Here is a 24,968-nt window from a genome sequence, read left to right as displayed (position 1 = left end):
CTGGGTGAAGAAGTTTCTCCTCATCTCGGTCTTAAATGGCTTACCCCTTATCCTTCGACTGTGACCCCTGGTTCTGGACTTCCCCAACATTAGAACATTCTTCCTGCAACTAACCTGTCTAAACCCATCAGAATTTTAAACGTTTCTATGAGATCCCCTCTCATTCTTCTGAACTCCAGTGAATACAAGCCCAGTTGATCCAGTCTTTCTTGATATGTCAGTCCCGCCATCCTGGGAATCAGTCTGGTGAACCTTCGCTGCACTCCCTCAATAGCAAGAATGTCCTTCCTCAAGTTAGGAGGCCAAAACTGTACACAATACTCCAGGTTTGGCCTCACCAAGGCCCTGTACAACTGTAGCAACACCTCCCTGCCCCTGTACTCAAATCCCCTCACTATGAAGGCAAACATGACATTTGCTTTCTGAACCGCCTGCTGTACCTGCATGCCAACCGTCAATGACTGATGTACCATGACACCCAGGTCTCGTTACACCTCCCCTTTTCCTAATCTGGCTTGCCACATTGTTCACATGGTTCACACAAGACTCCCAAAGCAAGCGCTCTGCTCAGAACTTCTACATGGCAAGCGAGCTCAAGGTGGGCAGACAAACCATTTCAAGTGCACCGTCAAAGCTTCCTTGATAAAATGCAACATCCCCACTGATACCTGGGAGTCCCTGGCCAAAGTCCACACTAAGTAGAGGAAATGCATCCGGGGAGGGCGCTGAGCACCTCAAGTCTCATCGCTGAGTGCATGCAGAAACCAAGCAGAGGAGCATGCGGCAAACCAGTCCCACCTACCCTTTCTTTCAACGACTGGCTGTCCTACCTGTGACCGAGACTGTAATTCCCGTATTCGACTGTTTAGTCACCTAAGAACTCACCTTTCGAGTGTAAGCAACTCTTCCTCGATTTCGAGGGACTGCCTATAATGATGATGATGTGTACCTAACCTGTGTTGTACCTGTCCTGTGCAATTTTGGATTGGCTGTTTAGAAAGACATTTACCCTGCATCTAAATTATGCTGTACTTGCCCTGTGAGTGTTTGATGGGACAGTGTAGAGGGAGATTCACTCTGTATCTAACCCATGCTGTGCTTGCACTGGGAGTGTTTGATGGGACAGTGCAGAGGGAGCTTCACTCTGTATCTAACCCCTGCTGTACCTGCCCTGGAGTGTTGGATTGGTGAATGTAGAGGGAGCTTTACTCCGGATCTAACCCGTGCTGTACCTGCCCTGGGAGTGTTTGATAGGTCACTGTAGAGGGAGCTTTACTCTCTATGTAACATGTGCTGTACCTGCCACCAGTACGCTTGCGGCCTTCTGTAAGAGATCAGCACCAGACGGACTGGAGTGCATCATCGCCTCCAGCAACCAACTGTTATTTGATTTAAGTTTACCGTCCAAAGTTTAATTGGTTTATTTTGTGCCTCCTCCCCCCTTTAATCAGGGGGCATTTTATTTTATCTAACCCGTGCTGTAAATGCCCTGGGAATACCTGGTGGGACAGTGTAGCTGGATCCTTGCTGTGTATTTAATATGTGCTGTACCTGCCCTGGGAGTGTTTGATGAGTCAGCGTACAGCAAGCTTTAAATTGTAACTAACCCGTGCTGTACCTGCCCTGGGATTGTTTAGGACAGTACAGAGGGAGCTTTACTCTGTATATATCCCGTGCAGTATCTGGCCCACTCCTGCACCGATTTAACATGGTCTTATGTACCCAGCATGCCCCGCGGAGAAGAAAGTGCCGAACCCAGACTTCAGTAGCTCAGTGCGCAGGCGCGGGCCCTGGCTGTGTTTGGAGCATGCGCGAGGCTTGTAATGGCGGAGAAGACATGTTTTGAGCAGGCTCCTCAGAAGTGTCCTCTTCAGCGGGACAGAGCGGAGTAAGGGACCAGCGGGGAGGTGGGGAGGCTTCATAAACATCCGGTGCCCGCCGCAAGCCCGGAATAATAACCGGAATATCGGCGGTTGCAGCTTCGGGGCTTTCTCCGGTCACAGGCCCAGGATAACGGCGGCCATCTTCGTACAGGAAGGCAGGTTCCGCGTTCCTCCATTTTGATTCAGTGAGTAGCAGCGCGCATGCGCGGCCATCTTGGTGCAGGAACAAAGTGAATGATGTCAGTGTCTGGAACTGAACCCAGCCAGAGTCAGTACCTTCAGGGGAGGGGAACCAGTGAGTGTAGAACTGAACCCAGCCAGAGTCAGTACCTTCAGGGGAGGGGAACCAGTGAGTGTAGAACTGAACCCAGCCAGAGTCAGTACCTTCAGGGGAGAGGAACCAGTGAGTGTAGACCTGAACCCAGCCAGAGTCAGTACCTTCAGGGGAGGGGAACCAGTGAGTGTAGAACTGAACCCAGCCAGAGTCAGTACCTTCAGGGGAGGGGAACCAGTGAGTGTAGAACTGAACCTAGCCAGAGTCAGCACCTTCAGGGACCAGTGATTGATTGGTGCCGTGGCCCCGCCCCCCAGCACTGATTGGGGCGGAGCAGAGCGCTGGGTGGGCTGGTGCCCCGCGCCGCCTCGCCATTGGCTGCGGGCTGAGTGTTGCGGGCGGGCGGTTGGGTGGTTTGTTGGTGGGCTCCGCTCGCAGCCTTTGAGCTCGGGGCCCAGGTGAGGCGGGGCAGAGTTGTGCGCAGGCGCGGGGTCAGCCTATTGTGGGAGATTAGCTGCGGACGGACGATGTTTTGCCCCACGCGGAGGATGGATGAGCAGCCCGGGCAGCGCGCTCAGCCTCCCTGAGGACTCTCAGACTCACGGATACGTGCGGGCGGTGAGATTTGGCCGCCGAGTCGGTGGGTGGCGGCTGTGGGGCACCTTCGGGCGGGGACGGGCCTTGGTTACTGTCGGGGGTTGCCGGGAGTCCGGCCGCCATCTTTGGGCAGCACGGGGCTGCCCGCCACGGGGAGCAGGGAGCAACAGGGGCGGGGCTTCCTCGACGTCACAATACTTTCCATTGTCCCGCTGCAGGGCAGGGAGCATGCGCGGCGGCCATCTTACTGCAGGGAGCAGGTGCAGGATGGGGACCAGTGACATGAATACATGAGAACATCAGAAATAGGAGATGAGTCGGCCCTTTGGCCCCTCGAGCCTGCCGCCATTCAATAAGATGATGGCTGCAGCATCTGGGGTGGTTCTCCTTGGAGCAGTGAAGGTGCAGGGCAGGTTTAACAGAGATGCTCACAATCAGGAAGGCTTTAGATTGTCAGGGAACAGAGTGGTTCTGCTCACACAATCAGAGAATGGTTACAGCACGGAAGGCCATTCAGCCCGTCGTACCCTTGCCTACTCCCCTCCCTTTCCCCCGGCCCTGTTAATGTTTTTTTTCCAGATACTTATCCAACTTCCTTTTTTTTAGAAAGCTGTGATTGAGTCTGCCTCCACCACCCTTTCAGGCCGTGCATTCCGGATCGTAACCACTCTGCGTAAAATAGATTTTTCTGATGTGACCTTTGGTTCTTTTGCCATTCACCTTAAATCCGTCTCCGCTGGTTCTCTACCCTTCCGCCAGTGGGAACAGTATCTCTCTATCTACTTTATCCGGACCCCTCATGATTTTGACCATCTCGATCAATTCTCCTCTCAACCTTCTCTGCTCCAAGGGGAACAACCCCAGCTTCTCCAGTCAATCCACGGAACTGAAGTCCCTCATCTCGTGAATCATTCTTGTCAATCTTTTCTGCACCCTCTCTCAGGCCTTCACATCCTAATGTGTGGTGCCCAGAATTGGACACAATGTTCCAGTTGAGACCGAACCAATGTTTGAAAACGTTCATCATAACCTCCTTGCTTTTGTACTCTGTGATGCCCAGGATCCTGTAAGTTTTTTTAACTGCTTTCTCAACCTGTCCTGTCACCTTCAGTGATTTGTCCACATATACCCGCAGGTCTCACTGTTCATGCACCCACTTTAGGATTGCACTCTTTAGTTTATATTGCCTCCTTGTTTATTTAATCACGCTTTTCGTATTTTATTTCTTTTCTTAGATTCACGGCCTCATTTTATTTTTCCCTTCGAGCCCCTCAACTTAATGTGGCAGCGTAATGTTGGCGAGTGGTGATTGATTGCCCTGGGAACCAACAGGAAGAGAGGTCAGAGGACGGAGGGCCCAGGGAGCAGCGTGTTCTGCAACCAATTGTGGTGCTTGAGGGGTGGATCCTGAGTCGGCCTATCAGGTGAGTCTGTGTGAACCCCTGTTAAACAATTCATCTTTTAAAGTTAAATTGAGATTTCTTTTGTCAACAAAACAGTTCAACATTTGTCAGTATTTTCTTTCCCTGGAGTTCCTATTATGAGTTTCAGACACTTCAGTGCCAAGTGGACCACGTATTTAAAGGTCATTCATTTCCCCTTTTCCACATAGAAAATTCTTCTGGGCTTGACAGTGTAGCTCAGGGGTGTCAAACATACGGCCCGCGGGCCGGACACGGCCCCCCCAAGCCCCTTCCTCCGGCTGCCACATGTTTTAATTTATACACCACCACTCCCGATCTTTCGCTTGATGACTGGAACACAACCTGAATTTGTCGGCCGTCACGGAACAGGAGGAGGGCGGCGGAGGCACGGGGAAGGTCAGTCGGTGTCCACGGGGAGCAATTCTGGGACAACGAGGGCACTCACACCGACTGTCAATGGGAGATAAGCTTTGAGTGAGGCAGTGAGTAGATAAATACCGAGAGAGAGGGGGAGGAGTGTCGCTGGAACTCCCGGTGATTTAACAGATGATGGGGGTTAGTGCAGGGTAGGTAGTGAGGGGGTTGTGTTCCTGCACTTCTCCCCCCTCCTCGGCCCCAGCGAGGCGCTGATTTAAAAATTCTCAGCCTCCTGTTCAAATCCCCCTCCCCTCCCCTCCCCTCCCCTCCCCTCCCCTCCCCTCCCCTCCCCTCCCCTCCCCTCCCCTCCCCTCCCCTCCCCTCCCCTCCCCTCCCCTCCCCATCCCATCTCTGTAACCTCCTCCAGCCCCTATACACCTCCCTATCTCTGTAACCTCCTCCAGCCCCTATACACCTCCCTATCTCTGTAACCCCTTCCAGCCCTACACCCCTCCCTATCTCTGTAACCTCCTTAGCCCTACAACCCTCCCTATCTCTGTAAGCTCCTCCAGCCCTGCACCCCTCCCTATCTCTCTAAATCTCCTCCAGCACCGACACCTCTCATATCTCTCTCAACCTCCTCCAGCCCCAAAGCCCCAGCCCTACATCCCTCCCTATCTCTCTAAACCTCCTCCAGCCCCTACACACCTCCCTATCTCTGTAACCCCATTCAGCCCCTACACACCTCCCTATCTCTGTAACCTCCTCCAGCCCTACACCCCTCGCTATCTCTCTAACCTCCCCCTGCCCCTACACCCCTCCCTATCTCTGTAACCTCCTCCAGCCCCTACACTCCTCCCTATCTCTGTAACCTCCTCCAGACCCTACACCCCTCCCTAAATCTGTAACCTCCTCCAGACCCTACACCCCTCCCTATCTCTTTAACTTCCTCCAGACCCTACACCCCTCGCTATCTCTGCAATCTCCTCCACCCCTCCCCATCTGTATACTCCTCCAGTGCAACACACCTCCACATCTCTCTAACCTCCTCCAGCCCCGACACCCGTCCCAATCGCTGTAACCTTCAGCACCTGCACAGCTCCCTATCTCTGTAACCTCCTCCAGCACTAGACCTCTCTCTATCTCTAAGCAACTCCAGCCCCTAAACCCCTCCCTATGTCTATCACCTCCTCCAGCCCTAAATCTCTCCCTACCTCTAATCTCCTCCAGGCCCAACACCCCTCCCCATCTCCGTAAACACCTCCTGTTCCGATAACCCTCCCTATCTCTGTAACCTCCAGCCCCTACACCCCTACTTATCTCTGTAACCTTCTCTAGCCCTACAGCCCTCCGTATCTATGGAACCTCCTTCAGCCTCTACAACCCTCCCTATCTCTGTTGTCTCTTCCAGCCCCTACACCCCTCCCTTTATCTGTAAGCTCCTTCAGCACTACACCTCTTCCTATCCGTGTAACCTCCTCCAGCCCCTACACCACTCCCTATCTCTTACCTCCTCGAGCCCGCACAACGCTCCCAATCTCTGCAACCACCTCCAGCCCCCACAACCCTCCCTATCCTTGTAACAACCTCCAGCCCCTACAAACCTCCCTATATCTATAAGCTCTTCCAGCCCTACACTCTTCCATATCATTCTAACCTCCTCCAGCCCTACACTCCTCCATATCTCTCTAACCTCCTCCAGCCCCGACACCCCTCCATATCTCTGCAACCTTCTCCAGCACCTGCTTATTTCTGTAACCTCCTCCAACCCTACACCCCTCCTTATCTCGAACCTCCTCCAGCCCTGACCCCATCCCTATCTCTAATTTCCTCCAGCCCCGACACCCCTCCCTTTCGCTGGAACCTCCTCCTGCCCCTACACCCCTCCCTTTCTCTGTAACCTGCTCCTGCCCCTACACCCCTCCCTATCTCTGTAACCTCCTCCAGACCCGACACCCGTCCCGATCTCTAACCTCCTCCAGCCCCTACACCCCTCTCTATCTCCGTAACCAGCTCCAGCCCGACAACCCAACTTTCTCTGTTACCTCCTCGAGCCCCTACACCCCTCCCAATCTCTGCAACCTCCTCCAGCCCCTACACCCCTCCCAATCTCTAACCTCCTCCAACCCTACACCCCTCCCAATCTCTAACCACCTCCAGCCCCTACACACCTCCCTATCTCTGTAACCTCCTCCAGCCCTACACTTCTCCTTATCTCTGTAAGCTCCTCCATCCCCTTCATTCCTCCCTATCTCTAACCTCGTCCTGCCCCGAAACCCCTCCCTATCTCTGTAACTTCGTCCAGCACCTACACCCCTTCCTCTCTCTGTAACCTACAGCCCCTAAACCCTTCCCGATCTCTGTAACCTACAGCCCCTACACCTTTCCCTATCTCTGTTATCTCCTCCAGTCCTCCACCCCTCCCTATCTCCATAACCACCTCCAATACCAGAACCTTCCCTATCTCTGCAATCTCCTCCAGCCCCTTCTTATCTCTGTAACCTCATCCAGCACTGCACACCTCCCTATCTCCGTAACCAGCTGCAGCCCTACAACCCTCCCTATCTCTGTAACCTCCTCCAGACCCTACAAACATCTCTATCTCTAACCTCCTCCAGCCCTTAAACTCATTCTGATCTCTCAAAGCTTCTCCAGCCCTAAACCCCTCCCTATCTCTGTAACCTCCAGCCCCTACATCCCTCACTATCTCTGTAATCTCCTCCAGCCCTAAACCCCGCCCTATCTCTAACCTCCTGCAGGTTCTACACCTCTCCCTATCTCTGTAACCCCCTCCAGCACTACAATCCTCCCCTTTGTAACCTCCTCCAGCACTAGACCCCTCCCCCTCTGTAACCTCCTTCAGCTTTTACACCCTCCCTATCCCTCTAACCTCCTCCAGCACCTACACACCTCTCTATCTCTCTAACCTCCTCCAGCACGACACCCCTCCGTATCTCTCACCTTCCTCTTCCCACTGACCCCCCTTTACAGTTGAGCCACCCATGATGCCTTGGACTTGGCTCTGGCTGTACTCTCTGAGGAACCACCAGTACAGAGAGTGAGATGCACTGAGAGGTGTCCTGCGCTACATGCCTGGTCCTCCATGTCTGTCTGGGCAGTCACCCATTCCCTCTCTGCCTGCACACTCTTATGCTGCGAGGTGACGACTCCCTGAAAGGTGCTATCCACGTAGCTCTCAGCCTCTCAGCCTCGCGGATGCAGTGACACTCGCTGTTACTCAAGCTCTGAAACCCCATGCTCAAGCATGTCTCCTCCAGCCGAAGTGCCTTACCCCACTCCCAGTGCATGCCTCCCCCAGCCGAAGTGCCTTACCCCACTCCCAGTATATGCCTACCCCAGCCGAAGTGCCTTACCCCAGTCCCAGTATATGCCTCCCCCAGCCGAAGTGCCTAACCCCAGTCCTGTTTCTCGGCACCACCTGCATGGAATGATTCGGGCTTAGAGGGGGCGGGGCTTGTCACCTGTCCATCAGGAAAGTGCAGAACAAATAGTTCCCTGCGTTAATAAACCCCGGGGGGGTCACGCAGCCCGGGGGGGGTCACGCAGCCCGAGCGCGGGCCCAGGCTCGAGAGACAACACTCCGCACCTTCCGTGACAACACTCCGCACCATCCGTTACACACACACCGGGGCTCGGTCCCAGGCCCCGAATCACAGCCCGCAGGCCCCGTGTTTGCAGCCCGGTTCCAGGCACACACTATTGGGCAGCACAAAAGACCCAGAGTCCGGCGTAACACAAACGGAGACAGGGTTCGGCGTAACACAAACGGAGACAGGGTCCAGCGTAACACAAACAGAGACAAGGCCTAGTTTTACACTATAAACAAGTATTTAATAATTGAAACAGCATTTTTGCAATAATAACGAAGTGTGACACTATCCCCTCTAACAGAAGCCTTTAACACTTTAACAACACCAGAAACATACTCTGTAGAATACAACAGAGACACGATCTACAGCTATAATAATAGAGGTGTGCACTAGAACTGGAACTACAGGGGCAGGTTATTTTCAGGTCGAATGTAACAATTCCAGAGACAGGGTCTGGAGTAATAACAGCAAATGCATGGCCCACTGTGAGAGTAACAAAGACAGTGTTTGATCCAATAATAACAGTGGCAGACTCTAGTGTAATACTGAACACAATGCTGGATCGAGTGTGATGGTCACACAGGCAGTGTCTAGTGCAACAAAACCAAGATTGGGTCTCCTCTAATAGTGTGTGCAAGTCGGGGCCTATTGCTATAACCTCATTCACCCATCCCCCTGTGCTCACTGACCTACATTGGCTCCTGGTTAAACAACGCCTCGATTTTAAAATTCTAATCTTTGGTTTCAAAACTCTCCATGGCCTCGCCCCCCCCCCCCCCCCCCCTTTTCTCGAACCTTTTATGTGGCACATTGTCAAATGCCTTCTGGAAATTCAAACACACCACATCCACTGGTTCCCCTTTATCCATCCTGTTCGTTACATCCTAAATAACTCCAGCAAATTTGTCAAACATGACTTCCCCTTCATATATCCATGCTGACTCTGCCTGACTGAATTTTGCTTTTCCAAATGTCCTACAACTGCTATTTTAATAATGGACTCCAACATTTTCCCAACCACAGATGTTAGACTAACTGGTCAATAGTTTCCTGCTTTTTGTCTGCCTTCTGTTTTAAAAAGGGGCGTTACATACGCAACTTTCCAATTTGCTGGGACCTCCGCAGAATCCAGGGAATTTTGGTAAATTACAACCAATGCATCCACAATCCCTGCCGCTACTTCTCTTAAGACCCTAGGATGTAATCCATCAGGTCCAGGGGATTTATCTGCCTTCAGTCCCATTATCTTACTGAGTACCACCACCTGAGTGATTGTAATTGTGTTATGTTCCTCCCCCACCCTATAGCCCCTTGACTATCCACTATCGGAATATTGTTAGTTTCCTCTACCCATGTCATTGGTCCCGATGTGGACCACAACCTCCGGCTGTTCACCCTCCCCCCCCCCAGAATGCCCTGCAGCTGCTCAGTGACATCCTTGACTCTGGCACCAGGGAGGCAACATACCATCCTGGAGTCATGTCTGTGGCCGCAGAAACACCTGTCTGCTCCCCGACTATTGAATCCCCTCCCACTATAGATCTTCCATTCTTCTTCCTCCCTCCCGCACCCAGTGCAGCTGAGACACCCGTGGTGCCGTGGATTTGTCTCTGGCTCACCCCCAGAGCCACCATCCCCCTCACCAGTACTCAGAACAGAGAACCAGTTGGATAGCGAGATGGGCTCAGGAGACTCCTGCACTACCTGCCTCGTCCTCCTCTTCTGTCCAGGGGTCACCCAATCCCTATCTGCCTGCACATTCTTAAGCTGCAGGGTGACCACCTCTAGAAACGTGAGATCCCCGTAACTCTCAGTCTCATGGATGCACCGCAGTGACTCCAGCCGCCGCTCAAGCTCCAAAACGCGGAGCTGGAGACACCTCCTGCACATGTGGTTGTCCCGGCTGTGTGAAGCTTCCGGGATTTCCCACATGCCACAGGATGTGTAATCCACGGGACTGAGCTGTTCTGTCATCCCTCTAGTTACACTCACAACTATCAAGTAGAACTAAACTCTAAACCTTGGAGAAATACACCCAGCAACTACTCAGCAATCCGCTGATTTAATTAACTGGCTCTCCTTCGATAATAAAGTTCACATATATTTACTGGCAGTTCCGACTTACAACAATGCCAAAGGTTTCCTACTGAAAAGCAAAAGAAAAAGATTTACCAATGCACCAGCCAATCACTGACCCGCTGGGCTGTGACCCTGCACCAGCCGGTTCCTCCCAAACCCCTCCCCATCCTCCGAGACCACTCACGCATCCCCCCACCCCCAGACCCTCACGCCCACCCACCTCACGTCCCCCCACCCCCAGACCCTCACGCCCCCCCACCCCAAACCCTCACGCCCCCCCCACCCCCAGACCCTCACGCCCACCCACCCCCAGACCCTCACGCCCACCCACCTCACGTCCCCCCACCCCCAGACCCTCACGCCCCCCCACCCCAAACCCTCACGCCCCCCCCACCCCCAGACCCTCACGCCCCCCCCACCCCCAGACCCTCACGCCCACCCACCTCACGTCCCCCCACCTCCAGACCCTCACGCCACCCCACCCCAAACCCTCACGCCCCCCCCACCCCCAGACCCTCACGCCCCCCCCACCCCCAGACCCTCACGCCCCCCCAACCTCACGTCCCCCCCCACCCCCAGACCCTCACGCTCGCCCACCCCCCCTGCAACGGCCCCTACCCCCCCCTCCCACCGACGACCCCGACTTAATGAAAGCCTGTCGGCCGATGAGATGCTGTAAAGGTGCTGGTGAGCTGCTGGATTGTTCTGCAATTTGCCTGAACAGAAAATAACTGAACAGTTATCCCAGTTTAACCTTTGCTGTTATGAAATGTTTGTGTAGTTTAATGTGGCTCATGTTCTTGCTCATGGCGGCTGTAATTGTGTAGAAAGGGGATGTGTGAAGTGATGGTGTTTGTATGGAGATGTGAAACAAGGAAACGGTATCTGTGTGTGACAGTGACACAGCCTTGTGGTCACAGGCAGAACCATGCACCGATATCCTTGTGGTTATGGTTTGAGCAGGGTCAGATCAGGAATGTAGCAAACAAGTTCAGTATAAATATTGCCAGTGTATCCGCAGCTTGTTAGACACACCTGGGGAGAGGAGCCCTGGGAACCCACTCCATTATCGCTGTTCTCTGGATCCGGTAACTATACTGTCTGTATGTTTGCATTGCTGTTAATAACGTCAGTTAAAGTCAGTCTGGTGTCCTGAGCTTGATTATCTGGTGTCTGAAACCACAAGACTCAATATTTAGAGTCAACAGGATGAACTAGTGAATACATCACGACCCAATACTCCAGCTCTATATTCACAGGATAAAGGTGGTCATCCAACTCCTCGAGTGGGCAGAATAGAGAAAGATACCGACTCTCAGAACATCTCGAATCTGTTGTAAATATTGTTCAAATCCTGACCGGTTCCAATTGTCAGTTTCCATTACAGTGAAGGCAGTTCAAGACACAAGAGGGGCCGGGAGTAGGGGTGAAGGAGGGGGACCGGGGGTGAGGGGAGTTGGAGAATAGGGGTGAAGGAGGGGATGGGGTGAGGGGGGTTGGAGAGTAGGGGTGAAGGAGGGGTTGGGGCGAGGGGGGTTGGAGAGTAGGGGTGAAGGAGGGGTAGGGGTGAGGGGGGTTGGAGAGTAGGGGTGAAGGAGGGGTTGGGGTGAGGGGGGTTTGAGAGTAGGGGTGAGGGGGGTTGGAGAGTAGGGGTGAAGGAGGGGATGGGGTGAGGGGGGTTGGAGAGTAGGGGTGAGGGGGGTTGGAGAGTCGGGGTGAAGGAGGGGTTGGGGTGAGGGGGGTTTGAGAGTAGGGGTGAAGGAGGGGTTGGGGTGAGGGGGTTTTGGGGAGGAGATGTAATGTAGGAAATGGAGCAGCCTATTTGTGCACAGCAGGATCCCACAAACAGCCGTGTAATGGTGACAAGACAATCCGTTCTCAGTGATGTAAGTTGAGGGATACACATTACCCAGGTCACCGGGATGAACTCCGCCTGTTCTTCCTCTGAATCGTGACTGTGGGATCTTTTAAACCCAACTTAAAATCTAGACAGTGTATCGGTTTAATGTCTCATCTGAAAGACGGCACCTCTGACAGTGCAGCACTCCCTCTGTACTGGCACCTGGAGTCTGGGCCTAGATGATGTGCTCGGGCTCTGGATTGGGAATTGAACCCTCACTCGGCCGAGAGTGCTACCACTGAGCCAAGGCTGACAGGGTCTGTTCCCTGTTCCCGTTACACTAGACCGTGCCGGTGTTATTACACTGACCCACACATTCATACTGCAGTGGGCCTTGACTCTCTTATCAGACATTCGGCAAAGCATTTGTTGCAACCAGAACTTACATTAATATAGCGCCTTTAATGCAATGAAACATCTCACGGTGCTTAACACGATCGATATCAATAAGAAAACATTTTTGACACAGAGCCACAGAGAAAGATATCAGGACAGATTCCCAAAAGGTTGATCGAAGAGGTAGTTTTTAAAAAGAACCTTGAAAGAGGAGGTGGAGGTTTAGGGGGAATTCCAGAGCTTAGAGCTTCGGCAGCTGAAGACACGGCCACCAATGGTGGGGCGATTAAAATCAGGGATGGGCAAGGACAGATTTGGAGGAGTACAGGAAACTCAGAGGGTGGTGGGTCTGTAAGAGTTTACAGAGATAGGGAGGGGCGAGGCCATGGAGAGTTTTGAAACCAAAGATTAGAATTTTAAAATCGAGGCGTTGCTTAACCAGGAGCCAATGTAGGTCAGTGAGCACAGGGGGATGGGTGAATGAGGTTCCAGTAATAGGCCCTGACTTGCACACACTATTAGAGGAGACCCAATCTTTGTTTTGTTGCACGAGACACTGCCTGTGTGACCATCACACTCGATCCAGCATTGTGTTCAGTATTACACGAGAGTCTGCCTCTGTTATTATTGGATCAAACACTGTCTTTGTTACTCTCACAGTGGGCCATGCATTTGCTGTTATTACTCCAGACCCTGTCTCTGGAATTGTTGCATTAGACCTGAAAATAACCTGCCCCTGTAGTTCAAGTTCGAGTGCACACCTCTATTATTATAACCGTAGATTGTGTCTCTTGTATTCTATAGAGAATGTTTCTGGTATTGTTAAAGTGTTAAAGGCTTCTGTTAGTGTGACACTAACACCTCTCAATTATTATTGCCAAAAAATTATTTCAATATTAAAGACTTGTTTCGAATGTAAAACTAGGCCTTGTGTCAGTTATTAGTGCACCAGACCCTGTCTCTGTTTATATTACACTGGACCCTGTCTCTGTTTATATTACACCAGATCCTGTATCTCTTTATATTACACTAGATCCTGTCTCTGTTTATATTACACTAGACCCTGTCTCTGTTTATATTACACTGGGCCCTGTCTCTGTTTATATTACACTACACCCTGTCTCTGTTTATATTACACTGGGCCCTGTCTCTGTTTATATTACACTGGGCCCTGTCTCTGTTTATATTACACGAGACCCTGTCTCTGTTTATATTACACGAGACCCTGTCTCTGTTTATATGACACTAGACCCTGTCTCTGTTTATATTACACTGGGCCCTGTCTCTGTTTATATTACACGAGACCCTGTCTCTGTTTATATTACACTGGGCCCTGTCTCTGTTTATATTACACTGGACCCTGTCTCTGTTTATATTACACTAGACCCTGTCTCTGTTTATATTACAGTGGACCCTGGCTCGGTTTATATTACACTAGACCCTGTCTCGGTTTATATTACACTAGATCCTGTCTCTGTTTATATTACACTAGACCCTGTCTCTGTTTATATTACACTGGGCCCTATCCCTGTTTATATTACCCTGGACCCTGTCTCTGTTTATATTATACTAGACCCTGTCTCTGTTTATATTACACTAGACCCTGTCTCTGTTTATATTACCCTGGACCCTGTCTCTGTTTATATGACACTAGACGCTGTCTCTGTTTATATCACACTGGGCCCTGTCTCTGTTTATATTACACTAGGCCCTGTCTCTGTTTATATTACACTAGACCCTGTCTCTGTTTATATTACACTAGACCCTGTCTCTGTTTATATCACACTGGGCCCTGTCTCTGTTTATATTACACTAGACCCTATCTCTGTTTCTATTACACTGGACCCTGTCTATGTTTATATTACACTCGACCCTGTCTCTGTTTATATTACACTAGGCCCTGTCTCTGTTTATATTACCCTGTACCCTGTCTCTGTTTATATTACACTGGACCCTGTCTATGTTTATATTACACTCGACCCTGTCTCTGTTTATATTACACTAGACCCTGTCTCCGTTTATATTACACTAGGCCCTGTCTCCGTTTATATTACACTCGACCCTGTCTCTGTTTATATTACACTCGACCCTGTCTCTGTTTATATTACACTAGGCCCTGTCTCTGTTTATATTACACTAGGCCCTGTCTCTGTTTATATTACACTTATCCCTGTCTCTGTTTATGTCGAGGAAATTTCTAAGTTAAATTAACTCAGGCGGAGGCGTTCAGAGATGAGCTTCGAGAGAAGTTTATTTCTAAAACTAACGAAATATCTCGGAGAGCCTGCTTAGTCCACACCAAGGCAGAACTCTGAATTTTACAAGCAACCTCGGTTTATCTTTATACAGTTGAAACAGGAATTTTATCTGCAACTCGCCACACATAAACATTGTATCTATTATACATGAGCATTATTCATACGAAACTGTGAGTCCAAAGTTCACCCCGGTAGGCACACTTTATCTGTTTCTTGCATAGTTTCTCTCTGTCCCTATGCTGATAAACAAGGTATCTGGAAACTCATGCAAAGACCAGACAGTCATGTATATACAACATTCTGTTCTTTGAGGCTGATAAGTTTCGGTAATTTTCTCTAGCTCCGTGAATTCTACAGAATCAGCAAAAGCGAACTTAACCCTTCCTTTAACCTAGGACATGGATTGTTTTCTTCCACAACTCCCTCCTTGTTGATCTTTTCCAGATCAACACACTTTCATATTCTTTTCATGTTTAAAAGGGGGTTCATACCCTTCAGGGTAGGGTCGCATTTCAAGGCATTTTCTTCTATGCGATTTAACCTTTCTTTTATGAACACACTTTTTCTTTCCACGCGGGATACTAGGTCCATTTCTTGACCAATTAATTTTTTCAATTTCATCCACATTGCACAAATGATTATCAAAAACACAAGCAGAACTGCCCCCATGATGACTATGTGGTGTATGGCCATTGGTGGATGTCTCTGTCTCGTTTAGACAGAGCTTCCTCAATTTGCTTGTCATTACGTATCAAATTGTGCAGTCTGGTCAAATTAATTATAGGGGGTAGGGGGTCAATCCTATGCACAGACAGGTATTTTTCTACATTTTGCCACTGCCCAAAGGTATAAGTTATTTTTTCTTCAGGGTCATACAAGGTGTATACTCCTCTCACGCATGTATTAATGGGGGGCCTATATAGAATTCCATCCAGATAGACAGATTAGCTTCCTGTCACACAGATTTCATTCGGTCCAATTTCTGCAATCTCAGTGTCATTTCATTTATGACGTAACCTGATATCTGTAATTGCTGTAAACCTTCATCCCAGGCATTTCTGATCTTTATATCTTCCCCTATCAGTCCTCCGATGACCTTGATTTTATTTTGTAGGGCCTCATTATCCATAGTGTTTAATGCTCCTATTCCTGCTCCCACTCCGCCTAACACAGTCCCTAACACATCCCGTTTCTTTCTTTGGGGTCTTTCTTTTTCAAAAGATACCTTAACACTGGTTGTGTGGCAACCATCTTCTTTCTTTGGGGGATATTTAATTCTTATTGTTAGATTTAATACACCTGGGGATCTTACCACTGGGATGCAAGTGGTCAGTATCCTTTTTAAATGTCCCGGGTCCCGGTCTTCTGGGTGGCCGGATTCTTTTACTGACCATTTTACCACGAATGGGTCTCCTCCATTCACCGGGGTGTTATTCATGCACAACATCCGCTGCCCATCTACCATACTTGTAAATGAATGACGGAGGAAGTCTTTTCTCTCGTTCGGCCCTCCTATGTCCCCCCATCTCTTGTTTTTTCCTGTGCTCCGGGTACACTTCATCCACACATCGGCCTGGTATTCTATGAACAACTGATACCCTTTCCCCAATATAAATTGGAATTCCCCTCTTTCTTCCTTCATTCCGCATGCCTCACATCGTGCCGTAAAATTCCCTACTTTACAACTTTGGCCTACTGGGCATATAAAATTTCCTTGCCGCCTTGCACTATTACTGCTTTCCCATACCATATTTCCCTTCCATACTCTTCCTTCTTTTAGGACCTCTACCTCCTGCCGGGAGTTCCCTGTCGCTAAAATGATCAGTATACCTAACGTCCATTTATAATTTTTCCGAGAATCCCTTCCCATCTTCCCTTTCTTGTTTGTTTCTATACCACTCTTGAATTAAGTCGTTATAATCTGTTCCTGAACTATTGGGCAGTACTTTCAAGTCCAAATATTTAATACAAGAGCAGGTACAGTTCTTCAGCGAGAAGATGGCCTGTTTCTTAGTCAGGCAATCGTAGTATGTCCTGGTTCAATGCCTTTTCTTTTGTCTGTATTTTGTCGGGAAAATAATATTTACAGCGGGTTGCATGCACCCAGTTCGGGTGCTTTGCCAACTTCAGCGCGGTTCGTGTTGTGAGAATTATCTGATATGGTCCTTTCCACCTAGGAGAAAAGAATTCTTTGTTTAATGTTTTTACCAACACTTGATCTCCAGGCATAAAGGGTGCATATTTCCTTCCGACGGGGGCACCTGTGTCTGCTTTATTTGTTCATGCAGACTCCTTGCTATTTCACACATGGCCTGAGCATACTTTAGTGATTTTTCATCATTCCAAATTAATGCTATTTTTTCAGCCAACAATGGTGGTTTTACGCCGGTAGGCATTGGTCTTCCCAACAAGGCTTCATGTGGTGTCAAACCAGTATTTCGGTTTCTTTGGTTTCTCATTGTATGCAGTACCAATGGTAAGGCATCTGGCCATTTTAATCCTGTTTCCTGACATACCTTGGTGAGGGTAGATTTTACTATCCCATTCGCTCTCTCTACCATTCCCGAGGACTGTGGTTGATATGGGAGATGGAACTTCCACTGGAATCCTAATGCTTCTGCAAGATTTTGCACTATCTTTCCTGTGAAGTGTGTTCACCTATCACTATTGATTCCCATAGGTATCCCATATCTTGGTACTGTTCCTTTAAATAGAATCTTTACTACTGTTCGGGCATCGTCTCTCCTAGTGGCGTACGCTTCTACCCACCTTGTGAACATGTCTATTATCACCAATAGGTACTTAAAACCTGATACTGGAGGCATGTGGACAAAATCAATTTGCAAATTTTCAAAGGGCATACTAGGTTGGGGTAGATGATCATATTCAGCAGGTGTTTTACCTCTGTTATTTTGTTGACAAATTTGGCATGTTCTAGCAACTTTCTCAATTATTACTGATATTCCTGGTGCATACCACTGTGCATTAATAGCATGTATCATCCCTCCCTTGCCCATGTGAGCCTGACCGTGTGCCAGTCGAGACAGGGGCAAGAATAGAGACCTAGGGCAAACAGTTCGCCCATCAGGGTGATATCAAATGTTGTTTCTCAGAAAACAACCCTGGTTTTCCCAAGTCCTTCTTTCCTGCATAGTAACTTGTTGGGCTGTTTTAAGTAGTTGGATGTCTAGTGTCTGTGGAGGGGAGACTGAGACTGCTTGAAGGCAGTCTGCCTCTACCGAAGCGGCCTGTTTGGCTGCCTCGTCAGCCCTCCTATTTCCTACCGACACGTCATCCTCACCGGTTGTGTGAGCTGCACATTTGATAACGGCTACCTTACTTGGCAACTGAATGGCGTCTAATAGATTAAGCACCAGTTGAGAGTGCTTAACATGCTTTCCTCCAGAGGTGATAAAGCCTCTGTTTTTCCATAGTTGCCCAAAATCATGGACCACACCAAATGCATACCTAGAATCAGTATAGATATTGGCAGTTTGATCTTTTGCTATTATACAAGCTCTGGTGAGGGCAAACAATTCAGCAGCCTGAGCCGAGGTTCCGGGAGGCAGGGCAAATGCTTTGACCATTTCAAGGGGGTTTACAATTGCATAGCCTGTCAAAAGTAAATCATCTGACGGCCTGTACGATGATCCATCTGTATACAGAATGAGATCAGGATTGTCCGTAGGTTCTGTGAGCAAGTCTGGTCTTGATAAGGTGGCTACTTGCACTGTTAATAGACAATCATGCTGGTCTGGATCTTCTATGTCAGTAGTAGGAAGGAAAGTGGCTGGGTTTACTACCGGTGCGCGTCGAAAGGTGTAATTAGGGTGTGACAGTAGTAATACTTCATAACCTGTTCTTCGAGACGCTGTAAAGTGTTGTGTGGCAGCGGAATTCAACAGTAATAACACAGCGTGGGCTGTTATGACAGTACATGGATAGTCCAAAACAATAGGTACCGACTTCTCCACCATGACTGCAGTAGCAGCTACAGCACGTAGACATGCTGGCATTCCCCTTACCACTGGAGGCAGCAAAACCGAATAATAAGCCACTGGTCTATTTCCCCCACCGTGTTCTTGGGTCAGTACGGCTGTTGCAAATCCTCCTTTTTCATTCACATACATTTGAAAAGGTTTTCCATAATTCGGAAGTCCCAACGCCGGGGCATTAGTGATCGCTTTCTTTAACTGTTTAAATGCTTCTCTCTCGGGGGTCCATTCCACCTTGGGTGGGGCATCATTTAGAGCAGCATCCCATTCCCGATAATCAGGGATCCATTGTCTACAGTACCCAACCATCCCCAAAAATGACAAGATATCCTTCTTTGTCTTAGGTATGGTGGCTCTTTGAATTATCTGAATTCTTTCTGGTCCGAGCTGCCTTTGCCCATGAGATATGATAAAACCCAGGTACTGGACTTGAGTCTGACAAAACTGTAACTTTTGTAACGACACTCGATGCCCTCTTTCACACAGGTGTTGTAATAGTTTCAGGGAGTCTTGCATACACCTATATCCGTGGCTGGAAGCCACAAGCAAGTCTTCCGCATACTGCAGCAGTACGGACTGGTCTGATAAGGTACAGTCTTCGAGGTCTCTCTTTACTGCTGCTGCACAGACAGCGGGGCTTTCTGTATACCCTTGGGGCAACCTGGTCCAGGTGTACTGCTGTTTCTTGTAGGTGAAGGCAAACAGATACTGACTCTCCTGACTTAGTGGGATGGAGAAAAAGGCTGAACACAGATCTATCACCGTAAAGACAGTTGCTGTTGGTGGGATAGCAGATAATATAATGTTGGTGTCCGGCACCACAGGGGTGATAGGGACTACTATCTTGTTAATAGCTCTCAGATCTTGCACAAATCTCCACTCATTCGGCCTATTAACCTTTGGTATGGGCAGTATCGGTGTGTTACATGGGCTCTGTGTCTTTTCTAGAACTCCTTGTTCCAACAATGCAGAAATGACTGGCTTTATCCCATCTTCTGCCTCTGGAGGCAGTCTGTACTGCTTAATGCTTGGTAACACGGCATTCTTTATTAGCTGTACCCGATGGGGTACTGCAGAGCATACTTGTCCAACATGATTCTTATGTTTTGCCCAAAGTTCAGAAGATACTTGATTCAATGCATTGGCAGCTTAGGGCTTGGGTGTTCAGCGGGCTGCTGTTTTTTAAAAGTGGAGGCATGACCCTTACCCTTCCACCAGAGAATCCCCCTGGTGCAGGCGATGAATTCTATCTGAACATTCTGTAATTCTATTACTGCCCAAGGTCGATAGCCTGGTTGCTGTTTCTCCTTTTCAATTTCTACAATCATCGGACCCATATCTTTGGGTTTCGCTGGCGGTTTTACAGCCAATGTCAGATGGGGTGTCGAGTTCTCTTCTTTAAACCGCTTCTGCTGTAAGGGTGTCAAATTCATGGCTACCCCTAATCCTTCTGGTCCGAAATAAATGCGGGGTGTAGCTTCTATTATTTCTTCTTTATTTAGAAAGGGCTGTATTAAGCACTGGTAAGTTTCAGCTTTTTGTCGAGTGTACCAGGCTGTACAGTGAAGCTGAACTGCCTCAAAGCTTGTTAAAATTATATACATCAATTCTTCGGTATTAGAGTCGAATTTAGTTTTTAAGTTTTGTATAATTTCATGTATCAAAGGGAAATAGGAGTTGCTATTCAACTGCCAATAATAGAGGGTAGCCTTTTCTTCATTATCTTCCCTCTTTTCTCCCTCAATCCCCTTGAGGAACTGATGGATTTTATTAGGTGGGAGTTCCATGAACATTCCCTCTTGTGTACAATAAATTGTGGCTCCTAGTTTGCATAAAATCTGCCTTCCTAATAAAGGGAGACGCGCTGTTTTAGAGACTATCAAAGCCTCGTCATTAACTTGTTGTCCTTCAATGATCAATCTGGTAGGTTCACATAAAAATTATTTCATGGGGATACCGGCCACGCCCAAACTTAAGACGGTGGTGTTGCTTACAGGTAGTCCCACAGAGGGTGGTACAGAAGACATAGTAGCACCGGTATCCACCAGGAACTTCACAAGTGTTTCCCACTTTTACTACTGCTAGAGGGTTTTCTTCTTTGTCTGCTGATAAGCGGAGGGCTGCCGCTTGTACCACTAAGCCTCCGGGGCATCCCTATGCTGATTGGTGCAGGTTGGGGTTAGAGAATGAAAACTGAGGGGCCAAGGGAGGTGGAGGTTCGGGGAAACCCCCTTTCAATCCTCCACCCTGTTTCGGGGGGCATCTGCAATCCCGGGCCCAATGCCCTTTTCTTCCGCAATTTCTACACTCATCTTGGGATCGATTTCGTTGGGGCCACTGTCCTCTTCCCCTTCCACGTCCTTGTCCCCCAAACCCTCCTTTATTATTTTGTGTGTACCCTCTTCCTTTTTGCTGATAGTATTGACCTGTCGTTTTGGCCTCATTGTCTTTACAGGTGAATAGTCCCTCCCTATCCATATTAGCTAGTACTGTAATTGTCTCTTTCCAACTTTTTCCTTGCCAGTCCAAAACCTTTATTTTATAGGTTCTCGCGTGTTGTGGCAACATACAATTTAACAAGGTTTGTACTGCCAAAGGTTCATTTTGATCCATAGGTATTCCTGCATGTTCCTCCCAACTATTTCTCCATCTGCCTGCGAAGCCTATCATTGATTCTTCCGCCTTCTGCAAGCAGCGGGTGACTTCCCCTATATCTCCGTGCTTTTTAGCTCCCTTTAATATGGCATCCTTGCCCCTGTGTTGCAACCAATGTTCCCGGGACTCATTTCCTTCTTCCTCATCATTTTTTCGCCAATCTCCGTTTTCACCGGCGGGTATAGGGAACATATCTTTTACCCCCTGCCAGGAAGACCCATAGGCTGCTTACAATAATAATTTAACATCTCCTGGGAGTGGATTGTAAATTGTACATGTCTGCTCAAGCCGGTTGTGAAAAACTATTGGTCTTTTTACCGGATTCGGGGCGGCCGAGATCATATCTCTGGCTTCTCCGGGAGACCAGAGTTTCAGGACTGCTGTAGTTCCTACCATTACCCTAGGATTTTGGCCAACGGGGGTTTGGGAACTAGAGTCGGCGGCTTCTTTTGCCGTTTGTTGCCTTGTTTGGTGAGGACCTCTCCTCCCTGTGTCCTGGTTTGCTACCCCTCCCTCTACTGCTTCGGCTTCCCCTGATCCTGATGCTCCCGGATCTCCTCCACCGGGTCCTCCATTAGGTGGCTGATCCGGAGGGGCTGCTAGTTCCCTCGGAGCTTGATTTCTATGGGCCGCAATTATTTCTCTCATTTCCTGCCAACTATCTTGTTTTGGGGGTTCTATATGGGGGTAAAGTCCTACTGCTGGTGCTGAGGGGATAGGAAAACCCGGAGGACTGTAAGAGGGAGGTTTTCCACCTTTTCGTTTTTCTTTTTCTTCCGGTTTACTTTTGGGGGGTTGATGCCTTTTGGCAACCTCTGTCCATTTTTTAAAACAGTTTTCCATGTAGTCCTTATCCCAAGTAGGATCTCCCTCTCCTTCTTTGGTTACTTTTCTCCATTCCTCTATCAAGGATAACTTAAAACTTCCTGCATGTGGCCAATCCCCATCAGACCAACCGTACAAATCGCTACTAAACGTTACCACGTATCTGTCGTCTCCTGTTTCTTTAATTACAGTGTCTGCCGGTGAGCCGGGCGGCACAATGGGATCTCCTACCTTCTCTCGTTGCTTTACTACCTTATGGATTCTTTTCTCGGTTTGAGGATCTAATTTCATTTTTTCAGTCGAGGCATCGTCTTTCTTTCCTTTTCTAGGAGCTGGGCGCGAGCGCTCTGCTCGACTAGAGCCGTTTCCCATTTGTCCGGGTGTTATGTCCCACGATCCTTTCTGAAATGAGAGTTTAGTACACGCCTACAAAATATACAGTATTTTACAAAGCGCTCACCGGTGTTCTCTTTTCTGCTCAGCTCGGGGTCTCCTTTTGCCTTTTTGTTACTTTAGCTTCTTTACGGTAGCTACCTTATGCCTCAACCCCTCCCCTGGGGATCTCGGCGGCTCGTCCTTTTTAACTAAGACTGCCCAGGCACCTTCCTCCTTTCAGCTAGGAAGGTGCTTTAAAATTCCTCTTCTTTTTTTTTAAAAAGTTAAATTTAGTTCTTTTTGGATCTCGTTATCAGAGATCCTGCCGACTATGCCAGAAACTGTCGAGGAAATTTCTAAGTTAAATTAACTCAGGCGGAGGCGTTCAGAGATGAGCTTCGAGAGAAGTTTATTTCTAAAACTAACGAAATATCTCGGAGAGCCTGCTTAGTCCACACCAAGGCAGAACTCTGAATTTTACAAGCAACCTCGGTTTATCTTTATATAGTTGAAACAGGAATTTTATCTGCAACTCGCCACACATAAACATTGTATCTATTATACATGAGCATTATTCATACGAAACTGTGAGTACAAAGTTCACCCCGGTAGGCACACTTTATCTGTTTCTTGCATAGTTTCTCTCTGTCCCTATGCTGATAAACAAGGTATCTGGAAACTCATGAAAAGACCAGACAGTCATGTATATACAACATTCTGTTCTTTGAGGCTGATAAGTTTCGGTAATTTTCTCTAGCTCCGTGAATTCTACAGAATCAGCAAAAGCGAACTTAACCCTTCCTTTAACCTAGGACATGGATTGTTTCCTTCTACAGTTTATATTACACTAGACTCTGTCCCTGTTTATATTACACTAGACCCTGTCTCGGTTTATACTGGGTCTTTTGTGCTGGCCCAATAGGGTGTGCTGGGCCTGGAACTGCGGGCTGTGATTGGTGGCCTGGGCCCGAGCCTGGGTGTGTGTGAAGCGGATGGTGCGGAGTGTTGTCACTCGGGACTGGATCTGCACTCGGGCTGTGTAACCCTCCCCCCGCCTCCTGGGGTTTATTAACCCAAAGGAACTATTGGTTCTGCACTTTGTGACCGACAGGCGACAAGCCCCTCCCACTGTCTAGCCCCCGCTCCCCCCGAATCATTCCATGCAGGTGGTGCTGAGAAACAGGACTGGGGGAGGAATGTACTGGGACTGGGGCAAGGCACTTTGGCTGGGGGAGTGCATTTAAAGAGATGGAACCCTGTGAGGTGCAGCAAACATTGCAGCGTTTGGGAATGACATGGATTCATTCAGGCCAGGCAGTGGGGATTATTTCAGGGAATAACAGTGGAATTGTTTTTGTTTAAACAGATGAAACCCTGTCATTGTGGAACAACCACGCTTCTCGTGTCCTGTTCAAGTACGTGTGCAATAAGTGTCGTCATCTGGAGGAGCTCGATCTCCGGGTTTCGGAGCTTGAGCAGCAGCGAGTGTCACTGCATCCGCGAGGCTGAGAGCTACGTGGATAGCACCTTTCAGGGGGTCGTCACCTCGCAGCATAAGAGTGTGCAGGCAGAGAGGGAATGGGTGACTGCCCAGACAGACATGGAGGACCAGGCAGGTAATGCAGGACACCTCTCAATACATCTCACTCTCTGTACTGGTGGTTCCTCAGGGAGTACAGCCAGAGCCAAGTCCAAGGCATCATGGGTGGCTCAACTGTACGGAACGGGGGGAAGGGCAAGGTCAGGTAGGCAATAGTGAAAGGGGTTTTAATAGTTACAGGAACAGACAGGTCTTTCTGCGGCCACTGACATAACTCCAGGATGGTAGGTTGTCTTCCTGGTGCCAGGGTCAAGGATTTCATTGAGAGGCTGCAGGATATTCTGAGGGGCGAGGGTGAACAGACAGATTCCTGAGGGGCTGGGGACTGTACAAGCCGGATAAGGTCACACCTCAACAGGGCCCCTACCATTATCCTCCCGGGGGTTTGCTAATGCTGTTGGGGAGGGTTTAAACTTGCTTGGCAGGGGGATGGGAACCTAAGCGCAGATTCAGGAGGGAGAGAAGCAAAGCTTGGAAATGGGAGCAGAAAATTCGTAAATGAGTTTCGAAGGCTAGAAAATCGACAACAAAGGAGTTTGGCCGTGCTTAATGGTATATACTTCAATGCAAGAAGTCTAGGGGATAAGGCAGATAAGCTGAGGTGTTGTTACAGCAGTGAGGAGGGATGAGATGTTGGAAGGATCATCAAATGAGGCCATATGTGTTGAACTGATGAACAAAAGCGGGCCAATCACAATGTTGGGAGTGTACTATAAACAGTCAGAGGGAGATAGAAAAGCAAATATGGAGGAAGGTTTCTGAGAAGTCCAAAACCAATAGGGCAGCAATAGTCGGGGAT

General features: G+C 49.0%; 1 protein-coding gene across 1 annotated transcript in view; it reads left to right on the top strand.

Moving 5' to 3' along the window:
• Nucleotides 1-1,901: 1,901 nt before the first annotated feature.
• LOC139235319 (zinc finger protein 229-like) overlaps nt 1,902-24,968 on the top strand; it is a 30,804-nt gene continuing 7,737 nt past the window's right edge. The window contains exons 1-2 of the transcript XR_011588454.1: nt 1,902-2,068; nt 3,990-4,178. The gene's annotated coding sequence lies outside the window, so the exon portion shown is untranslated. The remainder of the gene's footprint in view (nt 2,069-3,989; nt 4,179-24,968) is intronic.

This window comes from Pristiophorus japonicus, chromosome 23 (genome assembly GCF_044704955.1).
Source record: "Pristiophorus japonicus isolate sPriJap1 chromosome 23, sPriJap1.hap1, whole genome shotgun sequence".
NCBI lineage: Eukaryota > Metazoa > Chordata > Chondrichthyes > Pristiophoridae > Pristiophorus > Pristiophorus japonicus.
This window is presented reverse-complemented; position numbering and strand designations above follow the sequence as displayed.